The sequence below is a fragment of the Cervus elaphus genome, chromosome 6 (assembly GCF_910594005.1).
Source record: "Cervus elaphus chromosome 6, mCerEla1.1, whole genome shotgun sequence".
In the NCBI taxonomy this organism is placed as follows: Eukaryota; Metazoa; Chordata; class Mammalia; order Artiodactyla; family Cervidae; genus Cervus; species Cervus elaphus.
In genome coordinates this window covers 43,657,691-43,680,017 of record NC_057820.1, presented here as the reverse complement: position 1 = coordinate 43,680,017, position 22,327 = coordinate 43,657,691, and the positions used below count along the sequence as shown (strand labels likewise).

Sequence of the window (22,327 nt, the reverse complement as noted above, 5' to 3'; positions counted from 1 at the left end):
TGCAACCCCGCGGACAGTAGCCCACCAGGTTCCTCTGTCCATGGAATTTTCCAGGCAAGAATACTTGAGTGGGTTGCCATCCTCTTCTCCAGGGGATCTTCCCAACTCAAGGATCAAACTTGGGTCTCCTGCATTGTAGGCAGATTCTTTACCATCTGAGCCACCAGGAAAGCCCAGTAGAGAGAGCCCTACAAACCATTGCCAGGATGTTTTCTTCTCGCAAGTCTCTACCTTTTTCTCATAGGAGACCAGAATCTTGAAAACTTCTTGAATTTTGAAAAACAACTTATTCTCCTCCTAAATTTTAAGTTCCTATTAGCTGGTGTCAGGAACTCAAGAATTCCTGTGATATGCCAGTGCCAGCTCAGTGCTCTGTACCCAGTAGGACTGCAGTCAATATGGTTGATCAATCAGTGTCCCAGATCTGCACTCATCACAACGGAAAAGGGACTCTTGCAGAGGTAGCAAGGGCCTGTGCTAGACAGAATAACACTGCTCCTCCATAGATGGGCTGAGTTGGTAGACAGGACATAAAATTGTAGGATTGTTAAGTACAGTAAGAATCCTGATAGGGCGTGCATTCCTTAATATACAGCTAAGAAAAGCAGACAGGCAAATGCAAGTCTAGCAGAATCTGAATATTGTTGTTCAGTTGCTCAGTCGTGTCTGACTTTTTGTGACCCCATGGACTGCAGCATGCCAGGCTTCCCTGTCCTTCACCATCTCCCGGAGTTTGCTCAAATTCATGTCCATTGAGTTGGTGACGCCATCCAACCTTCTCATCCTCTGTCGCCTCCTTCTCCTCCTGCTCTCATTCTTTCCCAGCATCAGGGTCTTTTCCAATATACTGCAGTAGAATTGTCAGCAACTAAAGCTGTCTCCATTTGTATGATTGGCCCATAAATCTGAGGTTGTCTGGGACCCATCTGACTTTGTCCTTCAGAACTTAACAGGAACCCTGAGTGCCTAATGTAACCCCTGAAATCCCAGAAGTGTGTCTGAAGGCAGGTCCCCATGTTTTGCCCAGAGTTGAGGCTCACATTAGTCGCTTTTCTTAGAAAACCTTACTGAGTCAGACCCAGGATGGCAGTGGGGTTATGGGGTTGGGGATTCAGGTTCTAGGATTGTGACACTGTTTCTTCTCCATCAGCATTGGCATTCCTAGGACTGGGAACCTGGATTCTGACACAAAGAAATGGAGTGACTTGGCTCTCTTTGCCGACTTGCAGACTATGTTATTGCTTCTTCTAAACCCTACAGGTCCTTAATTTTGCAAAATAAGTATGATGGTAACAAAACCAGTGTAATTAGGAGACAAACCAGGAATGGAGAAAATATAATGAATATAACAGATAACTTATGAAAAGAGTTTGAGGTTTTATGAGCCAGAATATATTCTAACTTCACCAACATTTAAAAAAAAAAAAGATTTATTTATTTATTTTCAGCTGTGCTGGGTCTTCACTGCGACACGCGGGCTTTCTCTAGCTTGTGTGGGGGCTGCTCTTTGTTGTGGTGCCTGGGCTTCTCACTGTGGTAGCTTTTGTTGCCAAGTGCAGGCTCTAAAGCATGGGCTCAGCAGTCATGGCACATGGGCTTAGTTGCTCTGCAGCATGTAGTATCTTCCCAGACCAGGGATCGAACTGGTGTCCCTTGCATTGAAAGGCAGAGTCTTAACCACTGGACCACCAGGGAAGCCCCTGCAGTTCACTAACATTTTAAAGAAATGATTCTTAGAGTTTTAAAACAGGGAGGGACCTTCGTATAGAGCTTAGGCACTTCATTTTGCAGATGTGGAAACTGAGGTCCCAAGAAGCTAGAAAATGGCAGCAGTGACCAAATAAACCCAGATCTTCAAGATTGGGGGGCTTGTTTCCCCACATTTACATAAACTCTTGAGATGAAGAGCATCTCTCCTTATCATTGGGAAATAGTAAATACACACAAAAATCACAGGTTTAGCCACTGTTAGACTTGGTGATGCTAAAACAAACAAACCAAAAAGCAGCAGCATTTGCCCAGAGGGCTGTGTTTAGGTATTAAAATCTGAGCCATAACATTTTTGGTTCAGGAGTGACCTTTGTGTTCACAGTAGAGCTCCTGTGACTCTCCTGGAAGGCTGTGGACAGTGAGTTATATGGGAAACATTTGCATTTCTAAGGTGCTTGTGACCCCTGAACCTAGATTACCTTACAAAATGATGCCCAACCATAAAAGGACAAAGGACACCTTTGAGGTTTCTCTCCAACTTCCACATCACATGAACCCAGGGATTTTTAAAGAGATAATACATCTCAGACACTGGAGGAAATTTAAATCACCTTCCCTTGGACTCTCAGGATTGGGTTGTCGTTTATTCTGCCAGCATCTGGTGCACGAACTAATGTAAAGTTTCTATAAAACACAGTGGTTGTGTCTTTTTTGTCTCTCTGAAATAGGACATTGCCAGAGTGAATCTATTACCTGTCTGAGCTATGGTCCAAGGATTAGCCTAGGTATGAGAAACCTGCCGGGAGGGCAGTGATGCTCAGAGAACCGCCTCATCCCCACAAAGTGCTCTCCAGGGAGAACAGAACAGAGTCAAAAGAAATAAACCTGGTGCAAAGGAAGGGGTTCAGATCAAAGAAGAATCGCCCGACAGGACTGTCTGACAGTCTGGAGTACTGACACAGACCATGTAATTCCATTTGAAAATCTTTTAAAACAGTATTTTTTTCTGTTTTCAGAAATGATATCAGAGTAGTTTTACCCATAGGTGCTTCCCTTGTGGCTCAGCTGGTAAAGAATCCGCCTGCAATGTGAGAGACATGGGTTCGATCCCTGGATTGGAAAGATCCCCTGGAGAAGGGAAAGGCTACCCACTCCAGTGTTCTGGCCTGGAGAATTCCATGGACCATATAATCCATAGGGTCACAAAGAGTCAGACATGACTGAGTGACTTTCACTTTCACTACCCATAGGTAGGCACAGAGGACCCACTTCCATCATGCAAAGAGCAACACTTTATTCTTACTAGAACAGACATTCTGGAAAAAGATCTGCCTTCTTTGCCTGTGGTGCTTCTGTCAAAACTATCATTCATGCACTTACAGACTGTCTTATCTGCTATCATGGTAGTTTGGGGCTTCTCTGGTGTCTTAGGTGGTAAAGAATCCACCTGCAATGTGGAAGACCTGAGTTCAGTCCCTGGGCTGGGAAGATCCCCTGGAGGAGGGCGTGGCAACCCACTGCAGTATTCTTGCCTGGAGGATCCCCATGGACAGAAGAGCCTGGCGGGCTGCAACCCACAACATCATGTTTAATCAAGGAACTTGAGAGTCCCCGGCTTGTGGAATTCACTGGTCTTGTCTCTGCTCCCCATCATCCTGTGGCTGCCGGCTTGATATACCGCAGTGGCCTTTGAAGACTCAGTTATATAGTGCCAGTGACATAGTGATACCTTGTGGGGCTGGGACAGTGTCTTCTAGTTATGATATATGTTCTATGTCAGTGTCCAATATGTAGTAATGTCTCTCTCATAGCCAGGCTTCACTGGTCCAGGAATCAATGGGTGGAAATGGGAGTGGCTTCATTTTCTGTGATCCACTAGGAAAATTTTCTTCCTGTCCTCTTGACCTCAGGTTCTGCTTGTCTAGAGTTCTTAGTTACAGTAGGAGGAATACTTCCACCAGTAGACACAGCAGTGATTCCAGGAGACAACATAGTGAATTGTTGGGATTCACGTGGTCCCTGTGGACCTGCTTCTCATTCAATGGGCGAGGAAGAGAGTTACTGTCTGGGCTGGAGTGATTGACTCTGATTATCAAGGGAAAATTGCCGCTACTGTATAATGGAGGCAAGGAAGAGTATGTCTGGACTCCTGGAGATCCCTTAGGGCATATTATATTCCCACATCCTGTGGGGTAATCAAAAACTACAACAATCCAGTTTGGGGCAGCTAATGGATCAGGTTCTTCAGGTGTGAATCAACTCACCAGGCAAAGAACCACAACCAGCTGAGGTCATTGCCGAGGGCAGAAGCAATGGGTAGTGGAAGAAGATAGCTATGATCAAACCAGTATTGTAAACCAATCATAAATCAATTAAAAATAAATATTAAAAAAAAAAGATAGCTCTGAAGACCAGCTACACCACATGACTGTTGGAGAAACAACCCATACTAGTTATGGGTACTTCTTCCTCATTTTGTTATGAATATGTTTCTCTGTGTAGTAACAAAATATGTTTTCCTATCTCCTGATCATTGAATGTAAGATGTTTTAATAATAACTTTATATCTCAGTGGGCCTTCCCTGTTGACTAAGACAGTAAAGAGTCTGCCTGCAATGCAGGAGACGCAGATTCGATCCCTGGGTCGGGAAGATCCCCTGGAGAAGGGAATGGCAACCCACCCCAGTGTTCTTGCCTGGAGAATTCCATAGACAGAAGAGCTTAGCGGGCTGCAGTCCATGGGGCTGTGAAGACTTAGACACAACTGAGTGACTAACACTTTCACTTTTCACTTTATATCTCAGTATATAAGTTACAGGAGAAGTGTGAGCATTGCCCAAGGACTTTGATCTTCTTTTGCAGAATGGGTGTTTTCAGATGTATGTAGGATAGTTGTATCATGTGGGTGAAAGTATGACTTTGTTATTGGCTTTATTTGGAAATCAAGTGTGGTGTGAGTGTGCATGAGAGCCAAGTTGACAAAGGGTGGAGTGTGATGATCATTTTGTTGCTGTGTCAACTTGGCTAGGGTATACTCCCCAGTTATTTAATCAAACATACTTCAGTTCAGTTCAGTTCAGTTCAGTCGCTCAGTCATGTCTGACTCTTTGCGACCCCATGAATCGCAGCACGCCAGGCCTCCCGGTCCATCACAAACTCCCGGAGTTTACTCAGACTCATGCCCATTGAGTCGGTGATGCCATCCAGCCATCTCATCCTCTGTCGTCCCCTTCTCCTCCTGCCCCCAATCCCTCCCAGCATCAGAGTCTTTTCCAGTGAGTCAACTGTTTGCATAGGTGGCCAAAGTACTGGAGTTTCAGCTTCAGCATCAGTCCTTCCAATGAACACCCAGGACTGATCTCCTCTAGGATGGACTGGTTGGATCTCCTTGCAGTCCAAGGGACTATCAAGAGTCTTCTCCAACACCATAGTTCAAAAGCATCAATTTTTCAGCGCTCAGCTTTCTTCACAGTCCAACTTTCACATCCATACATGACCACTGGAAAAACTATAGCCTTGACTAGACGGACCTTTGTTGGCAAATTAATGTCTCTGCTTTTTAATATGTTATCTAGGTTTGGTCATAACTTTCCTTCCAAGGAGTAAGCGTCTTTTAATTTCATGGCTGCAATCACCATCTGCAGTGATTTTGGAGCCCAAAAAACATAAAGTCTGACACTGTTTCCCCATCTATTTGCCATGAAGTGATGGGACCAGATGCCATGATCTTAGTTTTCTGAATGTTGAGCTTTAAACCAAATTTTTCACTCTCTCTTTCACTTTCATCAGGAGGCTTTTTAGTTCCTCTTCACTTTCTGCCATAAGGGTGGTGTCATCTGCATATCTGAGGTTATTGATATTTCTCCTGGCAGTCTTGATTCCAGCTTGTGCTTCTTCCAGCCCAGCATTTCTCATGATGTACTCTGCATATAAGTTAAATAAGCAGGGTGACAATATACAGCCTTGACGTACTCCTTTTCCTATTTGGAACCAGTCTGTTGTTCCATGTCCAGTTCTAACTGTTGCTTCCTGACCTGCATACAGGTTTCTCAAGAGGCAGATCAGGTGGTCTGGTATTCCCATCTCTTTCAGAATTTTCCAGTTTATTGTGATCCACACAGTCAAATGCTTTGGCATAGTCAATAAAGCAGAAATAGATGTTTTTTTGGAACTCTCTAACTTTTCTGATGATCCAGCAGATGTTGGCAACGTGATCTCTGGTTCCTATGCCTTTTCTAAAACCAGCTTGAACATCTGGAAGTTCATGGTTCACATATTGCTGAAACCTGGCTTGGAGAATTTTGAGCATTACTTTACTAGCATGTGAGATGAGTGCAATTGTGTGGTAGTTTGAGCATTCTTTAGCATTGCCTTTCTTTGGGATTGGAATGAAAACTGACCTTTTCCAGTCCTGTGGCCACTGCTGAGTTTTCCAAATTTGTTGGCATATTGAGTGTAGCACTTTAACAGCATCATCTTTCAGGATTTGAAATAGCTCAGCTGGAATTCCATCACCTCCACTAGCTTTGTTCATAGTGATGCTTCCTAAGGCCCGCTTGACTTCACATTCCAGGATGTCTGGCTCTAGGTGAGTGATCACACCAACGTGATTATCTGGGTCATGAAGATCTTTTTTGTACAGTTCTTCTGTGTATTCTTGCCATCTCTTCTTAATATCTTCTGCTTCTGTTAGGTCCGTACCAGTTCTGTCCTTTATCGAACCCATCTTTGCATGAAATGTTCCCTTGATATCTCTAATTTTTGTGACGAGATCTCTAGTCTTTCCCATTCTGTTGTTTTCCTCTTATTTCTTTGCAGTGATTGCTGAGGAAGGCTTTCTTATCTCCCCTTGCTATTCTTTGGAACTCTGCATTCAAATGGGAATATCTTTCAGTTTCTCCTTTGCTCTTCACTTCTCTTCCTTTCACAGCTATTTGTAAGGCCTCCTCAGACAACCATTTTGCCCTTTTGCATTTCTTTTCCCTGGGGATGGTCTTGATCCCTGTCTCCTCTACAATGTCACGAACTTCTGTCCATAGTTCATCAGGCACTCTATCAGATCTAGTCCCTTAAATCTATTTCTCACTTCCACTGTATAATCATAAGGGATTTGATTTAGGTCATACCTGAATGGTCTAGTGGTTTTCCCCACTTTCTTCCATTTAAGTCTGTATTTGGCAATAAGGAGTTCATGATCTGAACCACAGTTAGTTCCCAGTCTTATTTTTGCTGACTGTATAGAGCTTCTCCATCTTTGGCTGCAAAGAATATAATCAATCTGATTTCGGTGTTGACCACCTGGTGATGTCCATGTGTAGAGTCTTCTCTTGTGTTGTTGGAAGAGGGTGTTTGCTATGACCAGTGCATTCTCTTGGCAAAACTCTTATTAGCCTTTGCCCTGCTTCATTCCATACTCCAAGGCCAAATTTGCCTGTTACTCCAGGTGTTTCTTGACTTCCTACTCTTGCATTCCAGTCCCCTATAATGAAAAGGACATCTTTTTTGGGTGTTAGTTCTAAAAGGTCTTGTATGTCTTCAGAGAACCGTTCAACTTCAGCTTCCTCAGCATTACTGGTTGGGGCATAGGCTTGGATTACTGTGATATTGAATGGTTTGCCTTGGAAACGAACAGAGATCATTCTGTCATTTTTGAGATTGCATCCAAGTACTGCATTTCGAACTCTTTTGTTGACCGTGATGGCTACTCCATTTCTTCTAAGGGATTCCTGCTTACAGTAGTAGATATAATGGTCATCTGAGTTAAATTTTCCCATTCCAGTTCATTTTAGTTCGCTGATTCCTAGAATGTCAACATTTACTCTTGCCATCTCCTGTTTGATCACTTCCAATTTGCCTTGATTCATGGACCTAACATTCTAGGTTCCTATGCAATATTGCTCTTTACAGCATCGGACCTTGCTTCTATCACCAGTCACATCCACAGCTGGGTATTGTTTTTGCTTTGGCTCCATCCCTTCATTCTTTCTGGAGTTATTTCTCCACTGATCTCCAGTAGCATATTGGGCACCTACCGACCTGGAGAGTTCCTCTTTCAGTATCCTATCATTTTGCCTTTTCATACTGTTCATGGGGTTCTCAAGGCAAGAATACTGAAGTGGTTTGCCATTCCCTTCTCCAGTGGACCACATTCTGTCAGACCTGTCCACCATGACCCGTCCGTCTTGGGTGGCTCCACACGGCATGGCTTGGTTTCACTGAGTTAGACAAGGCTGTGGTCCGTGTGATCAGACTGTGATCAGATTGTGTTTTCTGTGATTATGGTTTCAGTGTGCCTGCCCTTTGATGCCCTCTCGCAACACCTACTGTCTCACTTGGGTTTGTCTTACCTTGGACTTGGGGTTGCTCCTCTTGTGGGGTTTGCTGCTCCAGCAAAGTGCAGCCGCTGCTCCTTACCTTGGTTGTGGGGTTGCTCTTCTCGGCTGCCACCCCTGACCTCGGACTTGGGGTAGCTTGTCTTAGCAGCCGTCCCTGACCTCGGACGTGGGGTAGCTCCTCTCAGCCTCTCCTGCGCCATCGCAGCCTGGCACTCTCGGTCACTGCCCCTGACTTTGGGCAAGGGGTAGCTCCTCACAGCCACGCTTCTGCATGGTCCGTCGCAGCCAGCATGCTGGTTGCTGTGAAGATATTTTGTATGTAATTAAAGTCCATAATCAGTTGACTTTAAGCAAGGGAGATTATTCAGTATAATCCGGGTGGGCCTGATTCTATACATTGAAAGACCTTAAAAAGAGCTGAGGCTTCTCTGAGAAAAGAAATTCCACCTGTGAACCAGCAGCAGATTCGAGCCTGCCCTTCCTAAGGACTTGCCTCGTGGGTTCAAACTTGCTTAGCCAGACCCCGCCTGGCATAAGCCAATTTTTTGCAACTAATCTCTTAATGGATCTTACATGCACACACACACGTACGCATGCACACACTCATGCATGCCTGTGTAAAAACACCTCCTGCTGGTTCTGTTTCTCTGATTAAACCCTGACTGATACAGCCTCAGATGTCCCTAAACTGTCTTCACTCATTAGTGCTGCCAGCTGGGCCCCATGCAGATCCTACAGGTATTGGGTGTGTAGTTAGCATGTGTTAAATTGAAGTGAATTTAAGGTCTTCAGCCCTTGGGTAGAGGTATCCTTTGTTGAGGTAGTTTGCTGTTGCACTAAATTGCAGAGCAAGGTAGCAGGCAGCTCCCCAACCAGTATTTCCCTCTCAGAGTTGGGCATTGATTCACAGCACCCTGTGAAACTCAAGTGACAGAAATTGGCAGTGAAAAGAACCACCACCCACACGTCTTCTAGTATGTGGGAGAAATGTGGCCAAACACTGAGACTTCACATTAAAAATTATGTCTGCCTCTGTAACCATTTCTCAATATTATTTAGTTTGTCTTGTGAATTATTGTGAAATCTGTAAAAGGAGGTTCTGAGAGTCCAATGGGAAAAACTGGGAAAATTAAAAATTGGTTTTGAGAAACAAAGGACCTGAGAAGCAGCCAAGAAGTTACATTTTCTTTGGTTGGTCCTTGTGTAGATCTAGTAAGTACAGTACAAGCCTATTTCAGTATGTTTTCCTTAGTATGTAGAGTGAGTTCTACTATCATGTGACATATGTGTGGCTAAAAATCAGTGAGCTATGCTGAATCACAAAGGGAAAACCAGGGACTCATTGGAAAATGGGAGAGCGGCAGAACACAAAAAATTATCCATGACATGTTTAAAAGGGTAGGCACTAATAAAAAAAAATGGTAACACAGTTTTACACATGTTAAATGGTCATGAAATAAAGCAATTCTGTAATATATATGGTAGTCTACCTTGAAAAAGACCTAGAGTTTTCTTGTGGATTGGAGTATTGGAGGGCTGCCCCTTGTGAGTTGCTGTGAGGCTGTGGAAGGGAGACGGAAAGCTGCAACACCACACGTGCGTGGGTTTATCTCAAAGCACAGGTGGCAATCTGGGGGACGTGGTAGACGTTTGAGGTGTATGTGTGTGGAGCTTTTGTGTGTTCCTACACACCTCATTTCAGCAGAGTGCAGTTTTCCAAGCGCTCATTTACCACTGGTCGCGGATGAGATATCAGTCACATTGGAACAAATTTGCGTTTTCAAAACAAGCGTGATTGTGAGACTGTGCTGCCCAAAGAGATCACCACCTCTTATCTGTACTTTCCAACTCCCAAAGGTTCTTCATCGGCTCGGTGCAAAATTCATTTATTAACACTAAGATGAATATAAATGTTTTCCAGAAACACTGCATTTGATTGTGAAGCGCTGTCACGCACACCCGTGGGGTTTTGACATGCCTCTGTACAGTCTGAAGACGTCTCATTTCTAAAACACATCTGACTCTAATGGAACAGTCGATCAGTATGTCGAGTGTCTGCCTTGTGTCAGGCGTTGTGTTAGGACACGGTACACAGCAACTGCCTGAATCCTGTAATTTCACTAATTTAAGAGGAATCCTGCAGTGCTTTTCTTAATTCTGGAACATCAGAATACTTTTGAGAAGAAGCTGTTTAGTTTAAAAAAAGATCACTAGAGCTACACTCTAGTAAACTCCTGTTTACTGAGCAGTGTGCTCTGAAATTTAGGGGAGAAATTTTTGAGTGTATAAGAATATGGTACCTAAAGAAACTACAAGACATTTGAAAGAGATAATGAAGACGTTGTTTCCCAGAGTGTTCAGAGGAGCACCAGTCATGATGGATGTTCAGAAAGTCAAGTTTGGGCAGCACTGCTCTTCTGGAAGACAATACTTGGTATCAGCATATTAAAAACTCTGAAAGGTCCCATAGTGAAGAAACAAGTTTAACTTTGTTTTACATGGATTCTCAAATGAACTGGTCTTTGAATAAGAACCTGGTACTGACCCACAGAGCACAATCTGAGAAACTCCAGACTAACACGTGATGTTCTAAATGAACTAAGAGGAAATTCTGTTTCTCATTTGGAACGGTGTTATATAAATCTAATGCAGAGAAATTGTATGCTTTTATTATTTTAGGTTTAGAAATGAAAATGTAAGAGTTGCATCCTCATGACAAATGGAAAAATGAATCAGATTTGCTTGACTTGCCCAGTGATTTTTAATTTTTGGAGTCTTCTGTATAAACTAGTAATTATACTGATGTAGCCATCAAATGGTATGTAATTATATCCATGAAATAATAGATAGTGAGCACTTTTTTAAATGAAAAAAAAATCCCCTTAAGTAATTATTAGATGATGAAAGTAAATTAATTCAATTCAGTACTTAAAGAATGAAAATTATTGTGATCCCTGAAGCAGTGTGTATGCAGATATAGGTTCTTTCATGTGAAAAATTATGGCAGAAAAATGTTGAAATGTTAAGAAAATGTGATACCCGCTGCTTTTTCTCCTATAAACTCAGTCATTTTAAGATGGTAAATATCCACAGAGGCTGGTAAGCAGATGTTTCATAGCTAGAAAGACATGGGATCAGGATTCAGGCCAATTACACGCACTCTCATCTCTGGGGCCCACACGCTTAACCCCTAACTAGAGCTGCAGTCAGTAAGAAAAAACAAATTTAGTAGAAATAATACTTATTTCTTCTTCTTTCTCTCCTTTCCCCACTGCCCTAACCACCCACCAAGAGTAAATTTCTGTTGTAAAGTTGTAAAATGCCATCCTAAATATTCTGTTAGAGAATATTTTGCTATGTCCTACTGCTTCTGATGACTGTCGTATTTTGGGAGTATTTCATATTAGCATTTGCAGAAGTTGTCTGTTTTGCTACATTGTGAAAATTGCTTTGATTTTTTAGGCCCATCTGTACAAAAATATTTACAATAACAATTGGCATTATTTGTCAAGAAAATAGCTGCTAATGATGACCACTCACTTAATCCAGTTAATTCTGTGGAGACAGACTGTTGATTCAGCTGCCAAATCATAAATTGATCATAAAATAGTTTACTGAAGGATACCTACAGACATATGCTCAAGTTTTCATGATGGTTGTTGTGGCATAGAATTGCAGATTCTTCATAAAATATAGGTACTTGCCTTTTTGATACGGAAGATCTTAGACCTAAACATTGAGAATAAAACTGGGGAGTCAAGTAAATAAGAGTATAACTCCTTACCTGATTTATAAAATTGTATTCCCTATTCAGATTGCTTTTTCATACTGTTCACACCTAGATAGTGTATTAAAAAGCAGAGACATTACTTTGCTAACAAAAGTCCATATAGTCAGAACTGTGTAGTTTCTAGTAGTTTCATGTATGGATGTAAGTGTTGGACTCTAAAGAAGGCTGAGTGCTGAAGAATTGATGCTTTTGAACTGTGGTGCTGGAGAAGACTCTTGAGAGTCCCTCGGCCTGCAAGAAGATCAAATCAGTCAATCCTAAAGGAAATCAGTCCTGAATATTTATTGGAAGGACTGATGGTGAAGATGAAGCTCCAATACTTTGGCCACCTGATGGAAAGTGCCGACTCATTAGAAAAGACCCTGATGGTGGGAAAGATTGAAGGCAGGAGGAGAAGGGGATGACAGAGGATGAGATGGCCGGATGGCATCACTGACTCAATGGACATAAGTTTGAGCACGCTCCGGGAGATGGTGAAGGACAGGGAAGCCTGGCATGCTGTGGTTCACGGGGTCGCAAAGAGTCGGACACCACTGAGTGACTGAACAACGACAATATTAAGGTTGCTTGGTCAGAGTTTGCTGTCTGAATACTGGGTGGGCCTAATGTTAGTTGCAATTACTAAGTTTTTTTTCTAAAGTTAATCTTGTAAAATTAGTTAACTGCCACAGTCAATAATAAAATAATCATAAAAGTAAACTTTTGAATTTTATTTAAAATGTAAAGATATTTCCAACAGGAACATTAATTAATTGTGGAAATGGAGACGGGGGAAATTTTGTTTAATGATTGAGATGTCACTAAACACTAAGACTTTGAAGCAGACTTCAGTGAAAGCTTCTGTGTTATGATTCCTCCTCTGAAGAAAGATTGGTGTTCCTAGGATTTAGAATCTTTTTTTTTTTCCCGTGGTAAGAGGAATGGTTATTGGTTGCAGAGTTCAGGTAAGTTTTCCTGTTCTTTTACCTTCGAGGTAGTAAGTAAGGCACTGATGAAACAGCCTTTGCTGAGTAATTCACGAGCAGGGTGCCGTCTGACATCTGGACTTTGATACGTCTTGCCCGATCATGTGTGTGGGCTCATGCCAAGGGATTGGCCATATAACATGCAGCACACAGTGCCAGGCTGGTGGGTTTACAGACAGCCCTTAAACAGCCAGCTCTGCAGAACAAGTCCCCCGGAGGGGGCCTTTGTGTGCTTGCCTGAAGTCCGCCAAGTTCTCCGAGTGAAGGCTTCCACAGCCGGGTGTCCTCTCCCAGACTGTTCACTTTCTGTCCTCCCCATCGATATGATCAGTGCAGCCAGTATTTTATATGGTGGCTGCCACCATTCAAGACACTGGGGCATTACAAAGGCCCTCATCAGCCTTCTTGCCTGACCATGTAGACCAAGTCACCCATCAGTTAAATAGCCATTCAAGAAACTGTCATTTAATTTGCCTTTAATTATAGATAAGTCCCTTGGTTCCAGCTCAATTGAACCCCATCAAATCCACCTTAACTTTAGAGCAAGGGATGACTTTTTTCTTATCAGGTAATTCTAACAGTCTAAAATTCTCTACTTAGCTTAAAAGCTTTATTTGTGGACCCAGGCTGGGGGATGTCATCATAACTGACATTTTTAGAACTTTACTATGGTCTTTTAGAATATTTCCAATTAGAAAACTTGGGGTCAGGTATTTCTACAGTGGGAACAGAAGCAATTAATATAAAAGGAGAATTTTACCTCCTAAATAAATGAAATGTAGCTTAAGTTGCTGTTTGACCGTTTACTATTGCCGTCAACCTAGAAATCAGATGTGATGTCAGTTACATGTTTTGAACCTTGGATGATCATGGAGAAAGTACTGTACTCATTTATTTCATCAGGCAGTGCCAAAGACCAGTTATGTAGTAATGTAATAATACTTGCGGCACTTACAGGATGTTATTCGTTTAAATTTTTTAATGGACTCATTTTATATAGAGTCAAATCTTTTTTAAAAAATATTTATTCTCGGCTGCCTTGGGTCTTAATTGTAGCACACGGGGTCTTTTGTTGCGTCTCAGGTTTCTCCCCAGTTGCAGTGTGTGGGCTTAGCCTACCAGCGGCATGTGGGATCTTAGTTCCCTAACAAGGGATCCCCCCGGAATCCCCTGCATTGGAAGGTGGATTCTTAACTGCTGGACCACCGAGGAAAACACGTGAAGTCAATTCTTCTAACACTTACCTAATGTTCTGTGATGGTCTTCAAAATCTACTGATTATAATTTTTAACATTAACCATTGGAGACGTTACTGTTGGAAACCAAAAGTAGGTTTTGTGAAAATCTCTGACCTATATGCCTGAATAAATAATCACTGAAAACATTTTGAAATTAAACCCTCCAATTTTTTTTGTTTGTTATTGCCATTTTTAAATGATGTGATCTCAGTTATATTGCACATTTCCTTGTCTTTTGGATAATTTAACTCTTTCTGAGGACTACATGCCTAACGCAGTGCCTTATTTGCTGTGTTATCAATTTCCTTTCCTCTTAAGGGGGATACAATATGTTATTTCCGGGATTGATGAAGTTGGAAGGTGTGTTTGCATCTATACTAAGGATCCCAGACTGTTATCTTCTTGTAATTGGTAATTATTCTTTATGCTTCCTCACTTTCTCTCACCACTGCTTAGGGCAAAGTAGTTTAAACCACTTCTTCCTCACATCAGACTTTCTGTGAACTCTTAGTAAGGCCAGAGCTGCAGATCACGAGAGGAAACGAGATGACCATCTTGAACATCATTAGCCTCGTTTTGATCTCGGGACAGCAGAGATCTGGGGACTTGACACCCAGATGGGGGCTCAGTCCTGTGTGTGTTGTGCAGGTACTTTTCCATACATATGATGAGCATTCATCTCTCCTTTCCCCTCAAAGCTCCTGACTCCAGCTTCCAAGATATGTTTCCCAGGACACAGACAAGTAATTTCATCTCTCTGGGCTCAGGTTTCTCATCCGGAAAACAGAGATGTTTGCAGTATCTACTTCCCAGGTGGTTTTGAGGATAACTGCAGTAGTATCTGTGAAGTTCTCACAGCAGGCATACGTGTGTCAGATATGTGCATGCTTAGTCATCCAGTCGTGTCCGACTCTTTGCGACCCCTTGGACTGTAGCCCACCAGGCTCCTCTGTCCAGGGAATTCTCCAGGCAAGAATACTGAGTGGTTGCCACTTCTCTAGGGGATCTTCCCGACCCAGAGATCGACCCTGCATCTCCTGTGTCTCCTGCAATGCAGGCTAATTGTATGCTGCTGAGCCAGCAGTCATGCGTAGCAAGGGTTAAATAATTTAAAAAAAAAGATTGGCCTCTGGATAAATGACTCTTTAAGCTTTTGAAAGGAAAGATCTGAGAGGAAGCTTCTCCTAGTAGAGGTTGATTTACACTTTCTCCTCTGGGGTAGGAGTGGGGCAATTTAGACGAATTTGTATACGAAGGCGCAGAACCGAAAGGAATTACCTAAAATATCTGTAGAAAGTGCTGGCAGTAAGCCTGGGTCCTGACTGGATCTAATAACGTATGGAAAGATGTTCATAACAGTTCCTCTGAGGCTCTTCATAGTATGTCTTAAAAGGAGACAAGAGGAATAAACTGCAAAAATATGGGGATGGAGGGAATTGGGGGCAAAGCTTATGCCAAGAGTTAGCAGTTATCTTCTATTACCTAATAAAGGCTGAAAGAGTGATTCTCAGGGAAGATGATATATATATATATATATATATATATATATATCAAGTTATATGTTTATCTATCTATCTATATGTATCTATCTATCTAAAACCTTTTAACCACCTGTCTAACTTAGGTGTTTTTCTCAGCATCTCCCACGGAAAGGGGCCCTGGCCATCTGCTTTGTTAAAGAAAGCAGGCACCAGCATGGTGTAGCACACGCAGGGGATGCCCTGCCGGCCAGCATGAAGCTGGGCAACCCTTAATGGTGCCCGCGGAGAGAAGGCCCTGCCCGGGGCGCGGCCCCCCGCCGCTGTGTGGCCCCGCTGCCCGAGGACCATGCTGGCGCCGGGCCAGGTGGCCGTTGGCTCCGACAGCCGCCCTTTGCCCCGGCTCGCAGCCCCGGTCATAATTCGCTCTAGGCTCAGAGGTGCAGCCTTGTCCAGCTGCAGCGTGTTTATCTTGTAATCCACAGACAAGAAGAAAGGAGGCAAATTCCAGCCTTTTAAGAAGTTGTTCGGCAAAAGGAAAAAGAAAGGCACGTCGGTGTCCCAGGAGGCGTCTGCGGGGCGCAAGTGCCGCTCTCCCCCAGGTGTCAGCAATGGGACCTTCTCTTCCGACGAGGAGACCCTGGAGGACAGTCTGAGGTAATCACTCATGCTTTTTGCCCCCAGACCTTCCACGGAGTTCGGGGTGGGGAGTGGTGTCCCAAGGGAGGCAGGGCCACCTCGGCCCGGGTTCCACCTCCTGGAAGGCGGAGGATCGGGGTGCACGGGGCGCTAGCTCTACGCAGCCGCCTCGGGGAGCTGGCACACGGGTCTCACTTGCCGGGACAGCCCTGGAGTCTAAGCCTTCCTCTTGCTGCCCTTGCCCTGGAGGAAAGTGGCAGCTCACTGCCTCAGCTCAGCAAGCTTCCTTGGCTTGAAGGAGACTGTGTCCCCTGTCCCACTGCCTGGTGAGGAGGAGGTTTCACGCCCACATTGAGTACATAGACTGCTGGTGCACGGACGCCACCCTCACACCCCTGGCCATCTCTTGCAGCTTCTAGAACCCACCTCCGATGAGTTTCTGCTCCTTGTTCTCTCTCCACCTGTCTCCCCTCTTCTCTGCTCTCCTCCACCCCTTCCCCGTCTCCTCCTTCTCTCCTCCTCCCTGTCTCTTTTCTCTCCTTCTCTCTCTCTCCCCATCTCTACTCCCTCCTTCTCTCTCTCCCCATCTCTATCCCTCCTTCTCTCTCTCCTCCTCTCTCCCTCACTCCATCTGGCTGTGACAGTGTCAAGAACTTAGACACGCAGGGTCAGGCAGTACTTTCTCACCTGAGTGCTGGGAATTGAAGTCAGAGTCAGAGATGGTTAAGCTCTGCTCCTGACAGCTCTGCAGTCAGCTCCTCTGAGAAGGCCTTTCCCACTACCAGTTCTGGTTTGTTTGCCCTTGACAGCATTCCCGCAGCATCGGGAGCCTGGCTCCAGCAAAGAGCTTGTCGCTTTCTCTGGACATTATTGATGGGCTTGTCTGTCTCACTCACTCACCTGTCAGTTCAGTGAAGTCAGGGAGCGGGTTTTCTTCAGCCTCATCTTAGGCTCTCAAAATGTTTCCTGTGAATGCTTGGCAATGCATTAAGTCCATGTTGATGGCATAGATGATGTAATCTGTGATATTCTTATTGTGTTTCAAGGACAAAGACAAAAACATCCTCAGTGGCCTGTCTGTGAGTATAGTGTTGTCAACTGCAGTTGAGCCCAGATTACAGAATCCTGAAGCAGGCCATCCACATTAAGCTTTACAGTGCCCACGACAGCATTTGTTAGTTCCAAGTAATGCCGACTCCTTTTCTCCACAGGCCCGTATTTATTTTCCATTCTCTTTAGTAAGGAAATTACTGACCAAAGGAAACGATCTCAGTGAAAGAGAACACAGCTAGCACCAAACTAGACCCAACTGTTGAAATGTCAATGCTGATGTAGAATTGAGTATTGTTCAGCGTGAATCACTTTTGATTTTACTTCAGTTTCTTCCTTTGCAAAGTAAGACTCTGAAACTTTCTGCTTCACACATCAGAATGAGGTACAGATACTGAAATACAACCGAGTAGTGGATTAATGCAAAGTCTGAGCACGTCTGGAAAGTTCTCCTTGAGAAGGACTGTCCTGTGAAAACACAGCTGGTCCCTTTTATAGCTCTGTCAAGTCTCTGATTTCTTGTCGAACTATATTCGACTCAGAAGACCCTAGACTCTGGTTCTCATCCCACTTAATTGGCATTCCAATTACCCTTAGGTTTTTTCCTTAAGGTTTAAAGTTTTACAAAGCCTTGGGGAAATCTACATTGGATCTGACAGCTACATTTCCAGTAAATATATGTAATGTTACCGGTTCTTCTTAATAAACCTATATTTATGAAATGTATGCTGTATTTTAATTGTTTAACACATTTGTGTGATACAGGAAGCTAGAAGGATACACTTTGGACAGTGAGCTTTAAAATGGCTCTTTAAATATTTTTAAAATTAAAAAAACAGGAAAATAGAAGTTCCTTAAAATAGATATATTCCTGTTTTCTTCTCAGAAATTTCCTTTTTTAAATATTAAATTATTTACATATGTATTGCCGCTCTGGGTCTCCCCTGCTGCAGGCCGGCCTTCTCTGGGTGTGGCCAGCAGGGCTGCCCTGTGTTGTGGGGCTCACGGGTGTCTCCCTGCGGGACTTCCCTTGTTGCAGACCACAAGCTCTAGGTACTCGGGCTTCCGGAGGTGCGGCACATGGCCTTAGTTGCTCCGAGGCATGTAGAATCTCCCCAGACCAGGGATTGAACTCGCCCCTGTGTCGGGAGGCATATTCTTATCCACTGTACTACCAGAGAAGTCCCAGAAATTTCCAGCTGAAAAATAATTCCACCCATGAAGTAAATACTACATGCATCATCTACAGTATAGCTGAACTTCTGATTATTTGCCCTATTTACAGAAGGAGAAGATGAAAAATGCTGCTTCTGATAATTCTTATTTTCAGTTCACTGCTCAATTAACAGATATGCTCCTTTATGTTGTGTAGGATTCAAAAAGTATGTGTATATATATATATACCCACATATATATACATATATGTGTACATATATATATATATGTAGTGTATTTTATTTGTTAATCTTCAAAACGGGCAGCTGGTACTAAAGTACAAAACTCAAAATTCTGTGAACATGATCTCAGGTGGAGGCTCCAAGGAGGCAGACTTTTCAGCCCAGTGTGAAGGAGAATTTCATAATTACTAGAGCTGTTTAAAAATGGAGAGGCTGGGTGTATGCCAGGGGGATGGGGACTGATGAAGGGCAATTTCTGCACCGGGTAGGAATTTAAAGGAGCTGAACTTTAACATGCTGTCGAACTCCAAAAATCTGTAATTCTAGAAATGTCTCCATGGCCAAAAATAGCTCATTATTGATCTGCTCCTTCTGCCTGAAATTTCTCATTTCCTTTGGGTCTTAAAGCATTCTGTTCTTTCTCTGGCTTAGAAGCCTTTATTTCTCCTAGGCTGCTACTTTTAAATTATACATGACAGTGGGAAAAGCAAAACAGTAGAACATGATAAGTTTTTAACAATTTACTATGACTTCCTTTATTAACTAAAGACAGCTAATGCCGTGTTTCCCGAAGTGTGCTAAATAGATTTTAAATTTCAAAAGGGGGAGAGGGTCATTTTGACAAAAAGGTCAGGGAAATCCTGGACCAAAACGAATTAAATGGAATTCTTTACACAGGACTTTTCAGAGCTTTTACTATGCCATTGTGCCCTGGGAATTTCCAAGAAGAGAGATGTCATTTGCAGCATTTCCAAGATTCCTTTAACCACACATTTCCCCACCCCCCACCAGAGAATATCCATTGGTGTATATTAAAGTTACCACATGTTAAACTTAATACAAACGTGTTTTACATAGGTGAATTCATGTAATATTTCCCATGACTCTCTGAGATTGACATTATCCCTCCCATTTCAAAGATGAGAAAGCTAGAGCCAGAGAGTGGCTTGCTGGTAAGCCGCTGAGGCGAGACCCCAGCAGCAATGAGCGCGCTCGGACCATCCGCTCTCGGCCTCTCTGTCCTGCCTCCGCTGGACTAGGGAGCTAGTCACGTGGCCCCGGTTGTCCTGCCGGCCTGGGTCACTGCGCTCGGACATCCTTTGGTCCTCAGCTGCCTGACAGGCGTTCTGCGACTTCCGGGGACAGCGCTTGTCCTGCCCCCAGTCTCTGCTTAGCGCCTGGCGTTGACTGTATCACACGCAGCTGCGGCGCTTGACAGGAGCGTGCTAAGGACGGAAGGGGCTCCCTGGACGGGGAGCGCCCCCTGGGGCTGGCGCAGGACAGGCAGGGGCTCGGGAATAAGGAGGCCTGGAGCTGCCTGCCAGCAAGCGACAGGACTTGGAGTGGCTGAGAGACAGGCTCGGATGTTTCCAGTCAGAAATGGCATAAGCAGAGGCTTCCACGGGAGGACGAATGTGGCAAATAGGAGTAAACTTTCCAGCTCATTCTGTGAGGCCACTGTTACCTTAATACCAAATCCAGGCGAAGACATCACAGAAAAAGAAAATTATAGACCTATATCTCTAAGGAATCAAGACATAAAAATCCGAAACAAAATACTAGCAAACTGCGTTCAACAACATATAGAAAGGATTATATGCCATGACCTAATGGAATTTAAGCCAGAAATACGAAGTTAGTTTTATATGCAAAAATCAATCAATATAATACACTATATTAACAAAATAAAGGACACAAACCACAACATCTCAGCTGATGGAGATAAAAGCATTTGACAAAATCCAACACCCTTACATGATAAAAAACACTCAAAACTGGGAGTGGAAAGGAATTTCTTCAACTTGATAAAGGACAGTGATGAAAATCCACAGCTAATATTATGCTTAATGGTGAAAAAATGTGTTTCCCTTGAGATCAGGAAAAAGAAAACAATCACTTTTTAACACTGTACTTACTGTAGGTTATAACTAGGACAGTTAGGCAAGAAATAGAAGCTTTAATTTTGGAAAGGAAGAAATAAAGCCATCTATCTGCAGATGCCATGATCTTATATATAGAAAATCCCAAGGAATCCACAAGAAAACCATTCAACTAATAGAGTTGAGCAAGATTTCAAAATACAAGATTCAGGTTTTCTAAATGTCCATCGACAGAGGAATAGATACAGAAGACGTGGTACATATATGTGGTGGAATATTACTCAGCCATGAAAAGAATGAAATAATGCAATTTGCAGCAACTCTCTGTTTGGACCCAGAGAGTGTCATACTGAGTGAAGTAAGTTAGACAGAGAAGGAAAAATACCATATGACATCCCTTATATGTGGGATCTAAAAAATGATACAAATGAACTTACTTACAAAACAGAAAGAGATTCACAGACTGAGAAAACAAATTTATGGTTGTGGGGGTGGGGTTGGAGGGGGCTTGGGGGAGGGGATAGTTGGGTGGTCCGGGAAGGTCATGTACACGCTGCTATATTTAAAATGGGTAACCCATGCATGGTACATGGAGATCTGCTCAGTGCCGTGTGCCAGCCTGGACGGGAGGGAGTACTGAGGGAGAATGGATGCATGCACAGCTGAGTCCCTTCACTGTTCCCCTGGAAGTACCACAACATTGTTAATTGGCTAAACCCGAATACAGAATAAAAAATTTAAAGTTTGAGGGAAAAAAGAAAAAAGATTAGGGTTTTGTATTTCAGTGTGCCCGCTACTCCTAAGAAAAAAGTCCAGGCTTCCCAAAGCCCTCCTGTTAGTCCCTCTGACTGGCCCTCCACCCGGCCACGGGGGCTCATCTTCCCTGCACTGGACGCCAGGACTGGGGTACCCAGTATGTGGCTTGAGCCCCTCACTGCCTAGGCAGGATCTCTGCCCATATAATCTCCGTTTCCTTCTGAGTCCTCTTCCCGGAGCACAGGTTCTGGCCTGATCACACCCACTAGGAAGACTGTAATAAAAAAGACAGAGAATAGTAAGTTTTGGTAAGGATGTGGGAAATGGGAACCCTCCTACATTACTGATAATGTAAAATGATGCAGCCACTTTGGAAAACACTTGGACAGCTCCTCCAAATTGTTAAACATAGAGTTACCATATGACTCCAACTCAGCTGATTTTGCACATGGTAATTCTTTTGTCTGGAAAACCCCACCCCCCACCTCTACCTCCTTCCTCATCTAATTCCTCTTCATCCTGCAGTTTTCCGCACAAATGCACTTTCCTCCAGGGAGCAAGCTTTCTCTGGCCCCCTGAGCCTAGACCAGGACCCCCTGCCCTTGTTCTCACAGCTTTCTTTACTTTTCCATAAACGTAGGCCTGCACACCTTACCTTTCATCCTATTTCCAGCCTCCAGCACTGTGCCTAGCACATAACAGGCATTCAATAATTATTCATTGAATGAATGAATACATGAATCCTCCCCTTTTTACCATATTGACTCTTCCCACTCACTGTCCCAGTCAGTATTCTCTTAATTCATCCTTCGGTTTCCCACCGTGGTGAAGAGGATCTCTGTCCCTTTGACCTGCTGGAAAAGGAAAATTACACGGTTGGTGCAGTGAGACAGCATGTCACCAGTGAAATTACAGTGAAGCCCAGGCTCTCTGATTACCGTGTGCGTGTCGGTTCCTTGGCCCTGCTGCTTTTCAAAAGATGAAGTCAGAAAAGACTAGTTTACTTTACCATTTCTCCTCTATCCATGAGAACCTGGGATGTGCTAAAATTGAACAGAGTGGAGAAGAGGTGCAAAAAGCATTAAATGC

General features: G+C 43.5%; 1 protein-coding gene across 3 annotated transcripts in view; it reads left to right on the top strand.

The window, feature by feature from the left end:
- CRACD (capping protein inhibiting regulator of actin dynamics) overlaps nucleotides 1–22,327 on the top strand; it is a 279,559-nt gene that overhangs the window by 208,991 nt on the left and 48,241 nt on the right. For all 3 annotated transcript variants that reach the window (XM_043906704.1, XM_043906702.1, XM_043906703.1), the window contains one exon: nucleotides 16,002–16,173. The gene's annotated coding sequence lies outside the window, so the exon portion shown is untranslated. The remainder of the gene's footprint in view (nucleotides 1–16,001; nucleotides 16,174–22,327) is intronic.